This window comes from Aphidius gifuensis, linkage group LG6, assembly GCF_014905175.1.
Source record: "Aphidius gifuensis isolate YNYX2018 linkage group LG6, ASM1490517v1, whole genome shotgun sequence".
Taxonomy (NCBI): Eukaryota; Metazoa; Arthropoda; class Insecta; order Hymenoptera; family Braconidae; genus Aphidius; species Aphidius gifuensis.
In genome coordinates this window covers 10,782,362-10,795,347 of record NC_057793.1, presented here as the reverse complement: position 1 = coordinate 10,795,347, position 12,986 = coordinate 10,782,362, and the positions used below count along the sequence as shown (strand labels likewise).

Genomic DNA, 12,986 nt, shown 5'->3' with positions numbered 1-12,986 from the left:
ACGGAAAAATTTCTCCTCGCCGTTGATTTTAGAAACAATTTATCAGCCGTAAAATTATTTTTTCACACGGTTGGAGAAATGGCAGACAAATCTCTTCACCCTTTCTCCACTATTTGTTCAATTTTTTTCTAACTTTTTCAATTTTCAATTTTTCCAAAAAAAAATTGACTAATTATTAATTGTTACATAACGCAAAGCATAATGATGTCTATTTTTTTTGAAAAATATGAAAATTCGAAGACACTTTTTTTCAAAATATTTCATACCGTTTCATCAAATTGATGAATGTGGGGAAATGAGTGGGAAAATTTCTCCTCGTCGTTGATTTCGGAAAAATTTATCTGTGGTAAAATATTTTTTCTCACACGTTTCTCCGCGTATTTTTATTGCGGAGAAATATTTCCGAACGTTTCTCTGCCCAAGTCGATTCGGAAAGAATTGATACCTTTCTCCGCATGTTCCAATTTCGGAGGAATTCCGAGTAATCGCGGAGAAATTCAGGAGAAATAGCAGATAAATATTTTCACCAGGGGACTACTTCACCGTAAACTTTATTATCGTCTTTTGAGTCCACGTCGTTATCTTCACTCTTCAACTCTGAGTCACTCTCTTCCTCAAAGTTTTCATTAACAGCGCGTACTACACGTGTTACAACTGCAGGTGTTACAACTGGAGATGCTGATTCTTCAACAACTAGAGCTTCTGATTCTTCAACAATATAACTAAGCAACATCATCAAAAGAATCTATGTCCTTGAAACATGACTCTTCATAAAGAACAGATTCATACTCATTCCAATAAAGTTTAGACTAGATAAACAACTGTCCCTCAAGATAAGATCCAATTAAAACCATTTCAGGTCCAACATTATCAGGCAGTAGTAAGCTGACACGAGCCAACTTAGGTAAGACTTCTTTATTCTCGTTGTTTTTAATATCAATTCCGTCTTCAATCGCAGTTTCTATCATGAATTGAAAAATAATCAATTTGAAAATGTACTTATTCAGCCATTGCTAAATATTGAAATTTCTTTTAAATTTTTGATTAAGGAAAACAAAGATTACCTCAATAATTTCATAAAATAAAACTTTAGGCGATTTTTGCCTACTACAGGTAGAGCAGCATTAACCATATTAACAGATCCAGTAATTTTTGAAATATTTTCAGGTCTAGTCAAGTATTCTTGTTGTAATTTTTGTAGTACTAACGCCCTCGCCAGCCGCCTCAGTTGTTTCTATGCTATATGCACGGGTGTTTCCGAATTCGCGCACGTGAGTTATACAGTGCTATTCTACGCAAAATTCTAAGATATACGTTATTTTTTATTTTTTTTCTGCGGAGCTTCATTTTCAAGATATGTACGATTGAAGTTGACCAATCAAAAGCAGGCCTCACGAACTATTATCATTATGGCGCCGTACGTGGTTACGCCCAAAAATTGGATTAAATAGTATGCGGTGCACTTGCAGTATGCGGTATATTATTGATAACAATTTGTCAGAATTTTTAAATAACCTGAAATTTGTCTAAAAAAACACCGCATACACCCATACCGCATACTGCATTGGACGCTGCTACTGACACTTTTCCGTTTACAGCATACCGCATACTCTAAATCTACACAGCATGCGGTGCGTTGATTCCGTATACTGTGTATACTTAAAGTAAGTAAAGTCGAAGAAGTGTCAATAGCAGCGTCCAATGCAGTATGCGGTATGGGTGTATGCGGTGTTTTTTTAGACAAATTTTAGGTTATTCAAAAATTCTAACAAACTGTTGTCAATAATAAACCGCATACTGCAAGTGCACCGCATACTATTTAATGTAATTTTTGGGCGTAACCACGTACGGCGCCATAATGATAATAGTTCGTGAGACTTGTTTTTGATTGGTCAACTTCAATCGTACATATCTTGAAAATGAAGCTTCGCAGAAAAAAAATAAAAAATAACGTATATCTTTGCGTAAATAGCACTGTACCTTTCACGTGCGCGAATCGGCTGTATGCTAAATTCCAATGACACGTCATCATGTGGTGTTATTAACAAAAAAAAAAAAAAAAACAATGAAATTTTTAATTGGAGAAAAAATTAATTTATAAATAATGACGATGCCTAATAGAATACTTGAGCCCAGCCCACGGATACGAAATCCATAAAAAGCCTTTTGATTTGTACTAATTTTTAATAATGTCAACAATTATTTTATTTACACGTTATTGAAAGGTGGAGGACAGGTTAATATCTTTTTAAAATTGACTCGGAATCATGAAAAATTTGCTAAATGATCACAATTATTTTGTATTAATTTGTGCTATTAACATCGGAATTATTCACCTGAAGAATATCGACAAAAAAAAAAGTTACTCCAAAAAATGTTTACACAATATACAGAGGCATGGTGCTTTAAATGATGAATCCTTTTTCCATTTATTTTTTAACTATTTCAAAGAAAAGAGAAATTCTGGCGGAAATATTTCTCCGGCATTACTCCGTTTTTGGTCCATTTCTTGAGAAATTACTCTGGCATGAGATCAACGCTGGATTTTTATCTCCTCCATTGATCTCATGCCGAAATACTTTTGCCGGTACTAATTTCATGCCGACGAAATTACTCCGGCATCAATCTCATGCCGGAGTAATATATCCACCAGGGAAAAGCTACAACTTGTATCAAGAAAATAAAAAGTTACACCTCAATTTTTTAGCTCACGTCTTTCTCATCAAAAATAATAAAAAATTATTTAAAATTTTAAAAATATTTTTTATTGACGGCACTATGCAACTGTTAATAAATAATTGTCGTTCAACAATTTTTTTTTCATCTATCGTCTGCCATCATCTGCTATTTATTGTAAGAAGAAATAGCTTACTCCAAATTTTAATTCACAATATTTTGTTATTATTATTGATGTACAAATTCCGAAACAAAAGTATATTGTTGTCTTTACAAGAATTATAATGGTAAATATATATTTTTTAATAAAATTTAATGATTATCAATTAATAAGAATTCAGTAATAATATTAAAATAGATTAACTAAACCTCAAAATATTTTCATATGTTAAAATAAAATTATTTTCATATATTCGATATGTCAAAGTAATTGAAGCATTGGTGGTTGAAGTTTAAATGAATCTTTTTTTTACTAACTTTAATGACAAAAAAAAAAAATAATAATAATAATAAATTCTTTGAAAATAATGTAATTATTTCTTTAAAATATTTAAAAATAAAAGAAAATTCTATTTTGCTTTTTTTAATAAAATTAATTTGATAAAAATAGAAAACAATAAAATGATGTGATACAAATAATAATAAAAAAAAATTTCAAAGAACATGATATAATTATTAATGTCATCATGTATACTATGATGATGACCATAGTATACATAATGACATTTATTTTTTTTTTTTTTTAAATTTTTTTCTAAAATTTTATAAAAATAAAATAAAATTAATTACCGTAAATATATGAAATGTTAAAATAAAATATATTATTTACTCTATACACAAGATTAATGAAACGTTTGCGTTTCTAGAAAAAAAAATTATTGTAATATCTAAATACAATATCATTATAATACAATTGCATATTAATATTTCTTATTTTTCAACATCATTTGTAGGATTAGGAAAAAAAATTATTTTGTATTTTAAAAGATTGATGATTAATTGATTGTTCTGATATTAATTTTTAAATTGTACATATTATTTTTTTTTGTTTTTATAATTTTTAATCACTAGCCAGGGCGTTATAAATTATCCCTTTTAGTTATTAAAATTTTTAAAATTTTTTTCTTTTTAAATATTTAGATAATAAAAAATTTATCTCCTTTTAATATACCTGTAGATTTTAAAATTCTAAGTTATCAAGATGCCAGTAATAAAAAAAAAAAAAATATATATATATATATATAAAATTGCTCAATTTACTTTAAACAAATTATAAATTCTCAAAATTGAAATTATTAGTTAAAAAACAAAAAAAAATTATTGTTAATAGAAAAAATTTTTATTCAGTTTAAGAACTTCAATGATTAGATTTATCATACTTCTAATTAATACGTTTTATTTTTTTTAATTATTTAGATAAAAAAAGATAGTTTTCGGTTTATAAATTTGTATATGTATAAAAAAACATTAATAAATATATATAATAATAATAATAATAAAATAGATAAATAATAGTAGTTTCAGTTTAAATTATTCATTTTCATAATGATAAAAAATAGAAAAAAGTAATTAATTCAGTAATTAATTAAAAATTCTTAATAAATTATATTTATTTCAGGCTTCTACCAGTAATCAAGAAAATACTAATATAGGAAATAATGAAAAAAATTACGATCAAGATTTAACTTTCTACGTTGATCCTTTAATCGCAAGTATAAATATTAGAAAAATATTGACAACAAAGACTTTAGGTAAAGGACCAGCAATAATACAGTACTTCGACAAATCCAAAAAATTAAAAAACGGAGATTCAACCCGGAGATTGATAGGGTCTTACATTACACAATATGTTATAACAATAAAAAAAAAGTAAGTCATTTTAATTAATAAATAATTTTTTATCCTTCATTTTTGTATATATACTTGTGTATTTAATTTGTTCATTACACTTTTATATTATTCACAAAATTAATAAAACATTCCTTTTTTTTAAAAAAAAACAGATTTACATGCTATGATAAAAAGCATTTAGCAAGAAAAATCGCAGAAACATTCACTGGTGAAGATGCGAACTTTTGGTATATATTAGATGATGAAGGTGGACCTGGTGGCTACTTTCACAGCTCGATAAAAAATCAAAGACATCGTTTAAAAAGAGAAAGGGAAGTTACACCACCTCCTGAAGAAGAAAGACCAGCAGGTAAATTTTATTGTTTTTTAACAACAACAAAAAAAAAATTTTTTTATAAGTCAATTAATAAATTAATTTATTTCAAATTTTTTTTGTAGCTGATCAAAATATCATCATGTTTAAAGAATATCTAGAAAGTCACCCAGATTGTTTACCTTGGGATAAATCTTTAGAAGCTTGGAATATGACAAGAAATTTACGTAGAAAAGATCTTGATTCATTTAAAGGAGAAAAAAAAACGTTAAAAAAAAAAAAAAAAAATGAGCCCACTATCATACCATTATATTCAGTTGAGAATTTTATTGAGAAATGGATGAGTTTAAAATGTGATAAAGGACCAGAACTTGTTCATCTAGATTTTACATCATGGTACCCAACAGCAATTCCATTCAACGTTATTAATTTTAATGAGTTTTTAAAATATCTTTTAATACTCCGTTCTGAAAGGAAAATTAAAAAATGACAAACGGAGATAAATAATTATCAAAATTTAATAAAATACTCGAATAATATTGATGCTACATTTGCTGCAAAAATTCGTTTATTACCAATGTTAATTGCTCCACGTGGCAGAACATCTGTAACTTCAAAAACTTCCGTTGAACAGTGTCAAGACAGTATCATAATGATAGTCAAGGTAAAATATTTTCATAAAGTTAAAAATCAATTTATATATAAATAAAATATTATATTTTCTTTTTTTTTTTTCAAATCCATAGGATGTTACAGAAATCGACGAAATACAGGATAATCGAGCTGAAGAACTAAAAAATAGAGGCAGTTCATTAACACCAATGTTAATTGTCGTAGGTGACAATTGGGAAAGCATTGAACATGTATATATTTGCATAAACAATAATCGTTGGCTAATGGATAATCTCATTAATGGATTTGATACACTATTTAAATCATTTTATATACTTGAAACACCATTTCCAAAAGAAAGTTCAGTATTGTGGGGATTGATCCAAAAATATGTATATAAAATGGAATTACCACAAGTAGATCCTGGAGCTGCTGGTATACTTGTAGATTTAAAAAGAATATCAATTGCAAATTCAGTTCAACAACGTGAAACACATCAAGTTGCACAACAACAACAACAACAACGTGAAATACCAGTTGAACAACATCAACAACGTGAAATACAATTTGAACAACAACAACAACAAGGTGAAATACAAGTTGAACAACAACAACAACAACAAAATGAAATACAACAAGTTGAACAACAACAGCAACGTAAACAAAAAAAAAAGACGAACAAATTAAAACTTCTGAAGTAACAGAAACAAAAAATGATGATAATGTTAAAAATAATATTGATGAAAATGAAGATTTTAATGATAAAAATAAAAAAGAATCAAATAAAAGAAAAAGCGTCACATTTGAAAATTCGAGTGATCAAAAAAATAAAAAACAAAAGTAACTTTCATTGTTAATACTAACGAAAAAATTCAATGAAAAATATAATTAATGATAACAATTAATTATTTACAAACTATTTATATTAACAATATATAAAATTTGAAAAAAAAAAAAAAAGAGAAAAAGACAAGATATAAAAATGTTGAATCATATATCAAATATTAAAACTTTAATAATTAATTCATAAAATTATATTAGTTTTAGTTTAATTTATTATTTTTAAAATTGGAAAAAAAAAAAATTAGTATTCATTCTAGAAAAATTAATAATTAAAAAAGAAAAATATATATGTCGATACATTCTTCATAAATATTCGAATTCTTCAATTCGAAAAAATTATGATCATTATAAAAATCATAATTGAGAATTTGAAAAAACATAACAAAAAAATATATATAATTGTTAATTTTCTTTATCAAAAAAAATATTTCTTTTAATTTATAGATTCAGTAAGCATAACAATATTTTCATATGGTAAAAAAAAACATAAAAAAAAAAAAAAAATTTCATTACATAAAATGATCATTTTAATGAAATAATAAAAATATTAATTCATTTATATTATTGTTATCATTAAAAAAAAAATAATGTTTTATACAAATTAAATAACTGAAGAAAAAAAAATAATAAATTTAAAATTTTCGAATATAAAATATATGAAATTAAAAAAAAAAAAGAAAAAAACAAATGTGATGTGAACTTATTCAAAATAAAAACATCATATTATTATATGACCTGTAGAAAAAGATTATTAATAATTAATTTGATAAAAAAAAAAAAAGAAGTGATAAAGTGATTAAAAAAATAATTCCAATAATTATTTATTTTTATATATAATAATTAATAAAATAAATTCTACTTGTAACTCTAAATTTAAATTGTTTTTTATTTTTGTTATTATTATTATTTTGTCTTTTCGATATTTATTAATTTAGTATTTTTACGTTGACTAATTAATTTTACGTGATTTTCAAAAACTTTACTTTTATTTTGTTGTTTCGATCATCTGTCACTAGATGGTTTCTGGGCACTCTGCATTTTCAAATGCGATTTTTATAGCTTGAACATTTAACATCTTACTCAATTGTCTAACTTTAGAGTTTAGATTGTATAAACTCTCATTTTTTTTTTTTTGGTTAATTAATGAGGCTAATTGTAGGCTGATCATTCAAAGTAATAAACAGCCTAGTATTATTAAATAAAAAATAAATTGATAATATAAGAACAAAATAAAATTAAAATAAGAATAGCCAAATTTATATTATATTATTTATATGTATATTACAATTTAAATTATATAAAATAAATTTTTATTTATTTTAAATTAAAAAATTTTTGCATCAACACAAAATAACAAGAATTTGATTTATTTTAATTTTGTTAATGAATATCAACAATTTCTGTTGAAAGTATAGTTGCTTACATTTTAAGACGTTTTAATATCAATTTTGACACAAAAATTCTACTCATCAAATCTTTTTTATCTGCTGCTTGAGATATTGTAATTTTGTCTTGATATTTAACAGTAAAATATTAAAACTTTTCTGTTTTTTTTTTATATTATAATATTCAAAATTTGAGATATTTTAATCCCAAATAAATACTGAAAAGTAAGAAAATAAAATTTTTTAAATTCATTTTGAGCCTTTAAAATAACTAGGTGAAACACAAAAAGTATCATTTGAGATTTTTTGATTTTAACTTGATACTTGATAGTAACACATTTAAATTTTATAATTTTTTTTCTTAACATTTAAATATCCAATTAAATCATGTCAGTAAAAATTTGAGATATTTAAATCAGGAATTAATATTTAAAAGTAGGAAAATAAAATTTTTTAAATTCATTTTGAGCCTTTAAAATAACTAGGTGAAACACGAAAAGTACCATTTGAGATTTTTTTATTTCAATTTGATACTTGATAGTAAAGCATTAAAATTTCATAATTTTTATTTAAAATATTTAAATATTGCATGTAAGCATGTTTAATTAATATTTATGATTTTTTAATTTTCAAATAATTCTGAAAAGTAATAAATTAAATTTTTTTTTACCATTTTAAAAGATTTAAATATTATATAAACACATAATAGATATAATTTGAGATATACAAATCTCCACCTAATATTTTAAAGTAAACAATAGAAGAATCATAAATTTATTTCAAAACATTTAAACGATAAATTGAAACATTTTAATTACTTTTTGAGATATTTCAAGCTCAACTTTACACCTTAAAGTAACGCATCAAAAAATTTTAATTTTAATGAAAAATACCTACTGCTTAAGTAAAAATAATATTCACTTACCTGGAAACAAATTTATTCTTCTAACAACGCTCTGACGTATTCATTAAACACTTCTTTTCATCATATTAGGACACATTTCTTTTTTCCCAACGCAAAAACTTATCTTTAGTCGAAACTTTTTTATTTTTGACTTGATACAAATTTATTTTCAGTCAAAGATAATTTTTTACGAGACATTTAAGTTTATTTTTGGGACATATTTTTTTACAGTGTGATCTTATCTTTAAATTAGATAAGAATTCAATCGAAAAGACCCGATGCGTTTGTATATGAACATTTTAGAGCAAATATTTTATTTTTGTCGTTGTTCTTGAGGTAAAAATCCAATGTTTGTACAAATTAGTACAAAATATTCTGATTATTTAAGAAAGTATTGTAAATTTAAATTCTCGAGTAAACTATTTTTGAAGTGAAACTTCTTTAGAATGGGCAGTAAAAAAAAAAAACAAAAGATGGATGCAACGAAAGTAACGGTATGAAGGTAAGTAATTTCAAATTATTTTTTATCTTGTTTTATTTATTTATTCCCTTGACAACGATACGAAAAAATTTGTTTAAAATTTGTTTCAAAATTTTAGTTTCATGAAAGATTCAAGGTGGATATTAAAGTTAAAACTTTTATTATATACAATATATAATTTATTATATTATTTTTTATCAAATAATGAGTATTTAAAATTAATCTGTTAAATAAACAAATAATACACAAGATAATGGTTATTCAAGTGCTTGACATAATATGACAGCAACATCATAATCACAATACTGAACAACAATAAATAATATGTGGATGAAATGTGGTACCACGTGAACGTAAAGATAGTAAAGATGGTATTTTAGATTGTATAGGATTTCAAGAAACAATTAATGACATTGAAATATTATCAGAAAAATTATATGAAAAAATTATATGTCCACTGAATCCCTAGGAGAAAAAGGATCTATAACTGCTTTAATAATCCGTATTGTTAAGTAGAACAAATTGATAGTTGACTCAGCAATAATTGATAGAAATTCTTTCAACTACAAGCGTTAATATGTGTTCTGTACCTATTCCTAGGTGTTGAAGTTTCCAGTTTTGATATCAATTATCTAAAAAAAAAATGAGCACGAAAATTCTAGAAAATTCATCGGAATAGATGATTTTTCCGGCTTTCATTTGCAACCGAAAAATCGAAAATTGAATAACGGGAAATATATTCAACTCTCAACCGTAAGTTGGGAATATTATTTCAAGCTAGCTAGCTCCAATTTTTTTCAAACAAATGATAACATTCAAAAATTGTCAAAATAATCCCGAGCAAAGCCGGGTTAATCAGCTAGTTTTATATAAATATTTATTTATTGAACAACTAGTCAGCCGAACACTTCTATTACTATTTCATGTATACTATTTATTTTATGTATATTCATGAAATACTGAGTTTTTTTAGTTGCTCTTTTATCTTCAGGATTTTTGTCGGGATGATATCTTTTAATATTTTCCCGATATATCGCAACTTTAGATGACTTAAGCTTCCAATATTATTGAATATTGAGTCAATTTCAGCCTCGTGATCTGACATGTTACAGCCTGAAAAATATAAATAAAATTAATACAAATTATAATAGAAATAAATTTGATTTTAATTTAGTAGCTATCTCCTCAATATTTGAATAAAAAAAAAAAAAAAAAAACAAAACGAGCTATTTGATGTTAGAAAAATTTAATGTCAAATATTGATCGATTTTTCCAACATCTTTTTTATGAGCGAATTAACGACAAACACATGATGGTGCATCATCGCCGCCACCACAACCACGGTGTATTTGTTCTATTATGATTGCTGTTGTTTATATATGATCAATATTGTTGTTGCTATTTTGATTTCCACTTGGTACATCATTTATTAAATTATTATTTACTCCTGTTGTTGTTGTTTCATTGAATGATTCAATATTTAATCATCTGATCCATTTTTTTGTCCTTTACAAATTCATTCAAGATCTTGAATTTATTTCGATCATGACAAGCACTTGAATAACCACTATCTTGTGTATTATTTGATTATTGGACAGATTCATTTCAAATACTCATTATTTGATTAAAAATATTATTACAACTACCAGTACAAGTCTCATGAAAATTACCAGACATTGGTATAGCACCTGGTCCTATTTTAAATTTTACTGATTTAGGATTACCAGTACATTTATCAGATGTTTTTGATAATATTTCAGTGTGATTAATTGTCTCTTGAAATCCTATACAATCTAAAATACCATCTTTACTATCTTTACGTTCACGTGGTACCACATTTCATCCACATATTATTTATTGTTGTTCGGTATTGTGATTATGATGTTGCTGTCATCCCGTGTAGGAGACTACAACACGGCCATGCAACGGCCGATGCATGGCGAAATTTTGCCATTAATGGGCTGCCATTAATGGGCCACTCATACGCCGGGCCTGGCGCGTTACACCATTCTAATATTGGTTGCCATTATTGGCCCATTAACATTTGCATAGATTAGCCCATTAACATTTGCCAAGATTGGCCCATTAAAATTTGCCAAGATTGGCCCATTAACATTTGCCAAGATTGGCCCATTACTTGCGAAATCAATTTTTTTATAAATAAAAATAAAAAAAATATTTTTTTTTTCAATTGCATATATAGATTATCGAGTCCAACTCTGTTTTTTTTTATAATAAATGTTTTTTTTTCCTGCCTCTCGCACCGAAAACCTAAACCTACACTAAACCTATGCTTTAACTAACTGAGCCACGAGCGCGATATATATATTTCGGAAGTTTTTTGTTCACTTGTAGTAATTAAGTTCACTCGTAGACTTGGTAGACTTTTTTGAAGATGATTATTCAAATACAAATATATTTATTTATTCACTTAATTTTAATGCTCCATTGTTGAATTTTTTTTTTCTATTGTCAGTAGTATACATAGGAGGATCCTGGGCCACCCCCCCCCCGCTGTGCCACCCCCCTTCCCCCCACGAGGCCCGCGACCCCCCCGCTGCGATCCGCGGGCGATTTCGCGGAATCCGCGGATAACACCCCAGGGGGTCCGCGAATTAATTTAATTGGGTCAAATCTCCCCGGGGGTCCGCGAATTAATTTAATTAAGTCAAATCGCCGCAGGGGGTCCTTGAATTAATTAATTAGGTTAATTAATTAATTAGGTCAAATCGCCACAGGGGGTCCTCCAATTGATTAATTAGGTCAAATCGCCATGGGGGGTCCGATTTTTTCATAAGACGCCATATTGGTTTTTCTATAAGACGCCATATTGGTTTTTCGTAAGACGCCATTTTAAATTTTTGAAATTTTGAAATTCCCGGGGTCCCTCTTTTCTATAATACGCCATATTTGTTTTTCTATAAGACGCCATTTTAAATTTTTGAAATTTTGAAATTCCCGGGTCCCATTTTTCATACGACGCCATATTGTTTTTCCGTAAGTCGCCATATTGGATTTTTTTAAATGTCATCTTTGGTTTTTGAAAGACGTCATCTTGTGTAATTATTATTATTATTAATGAAAAAAATATTTTCCCTAACCGAGATTTGAACTCGGACCTTTCACATGAGAGTTTGGCACGCTATCCCCTGAAACAAACAAGAGATTATGCTATTCCCTGTCGGTAAAAGAATATTTCTTCAAATATTATTCAATGAAAAACTAAATCGCCTTCGATAGCTCAGTTGGTAGAAGCGATGGACTGTAATTGGTTTAATTAAAATATGAGAGATATCCAGAGGTCGCTGGTTCAAATCCGGCTCGAAGGAATATTTTTTTTTTTTCCATTTTATAATAAAATAATGTTGATGGAATTAAAAAAAAAAAAATTTGTCTTGATGATGCTTCGAACTGAGGACCAATCATTTTATAGGTTGGAACCTTAGCTCTTGCATCATCAAGACAAATTACAGAAAGTATTGTAAGTAATTTCAATATTTCATCATCATCTATTCGATGTTTGTAAAATAAGTCGTAGAGGGGGTAAAAATGGTAGGAGTAAATAAGAAGTGGAAGGGATAGAAAAAAGAGGGGAGTGGTTACTCAGGGGTATAAAAAGAATATCATCAGTTTAGAACTGGTCACTATACAGTTGAGTTGAGCTGAGTTGATATATATTAAAACAAAATGTCAGCATTTATTGATTTTCAAGGATTTCAAGAACCTCAAGGTTTATTTGTTGTAAAAGAGTTGGTTATCCAACCTATAAATTCAAGATCTTCACCAACTATAAAAATATTCAAACCACCTTGTGAAAAATCACGTCTAACTGAAGAATATAAAAAAATTGTGGATAATTGTGAAAAAAATTATCATGGTATATCTTGGGAAGCTGGTTGTGATCAATATAATAACGTATCA

The 12,986-nt window shown here is 26.7% G+C and overlaps 1 non-coding gene across 1 annotated transcript; it reads left to right on the top strand.

Moving 5' to 3' along the window:
• Window positions 1-12,295: 12,295 nt before the first annotated feature.
• Window positions 12,296-12,394, top strand: Trnay-gua. Its single transcript has 2 exons — window positions 12,296-12,333; window positions 12,359-12,394. It is a non-coding gene; the product is annotated as a tRNA-Tyr (tRNA).
• Window positions 12,395-12,986: the final 592 nt, after the last annotated feature.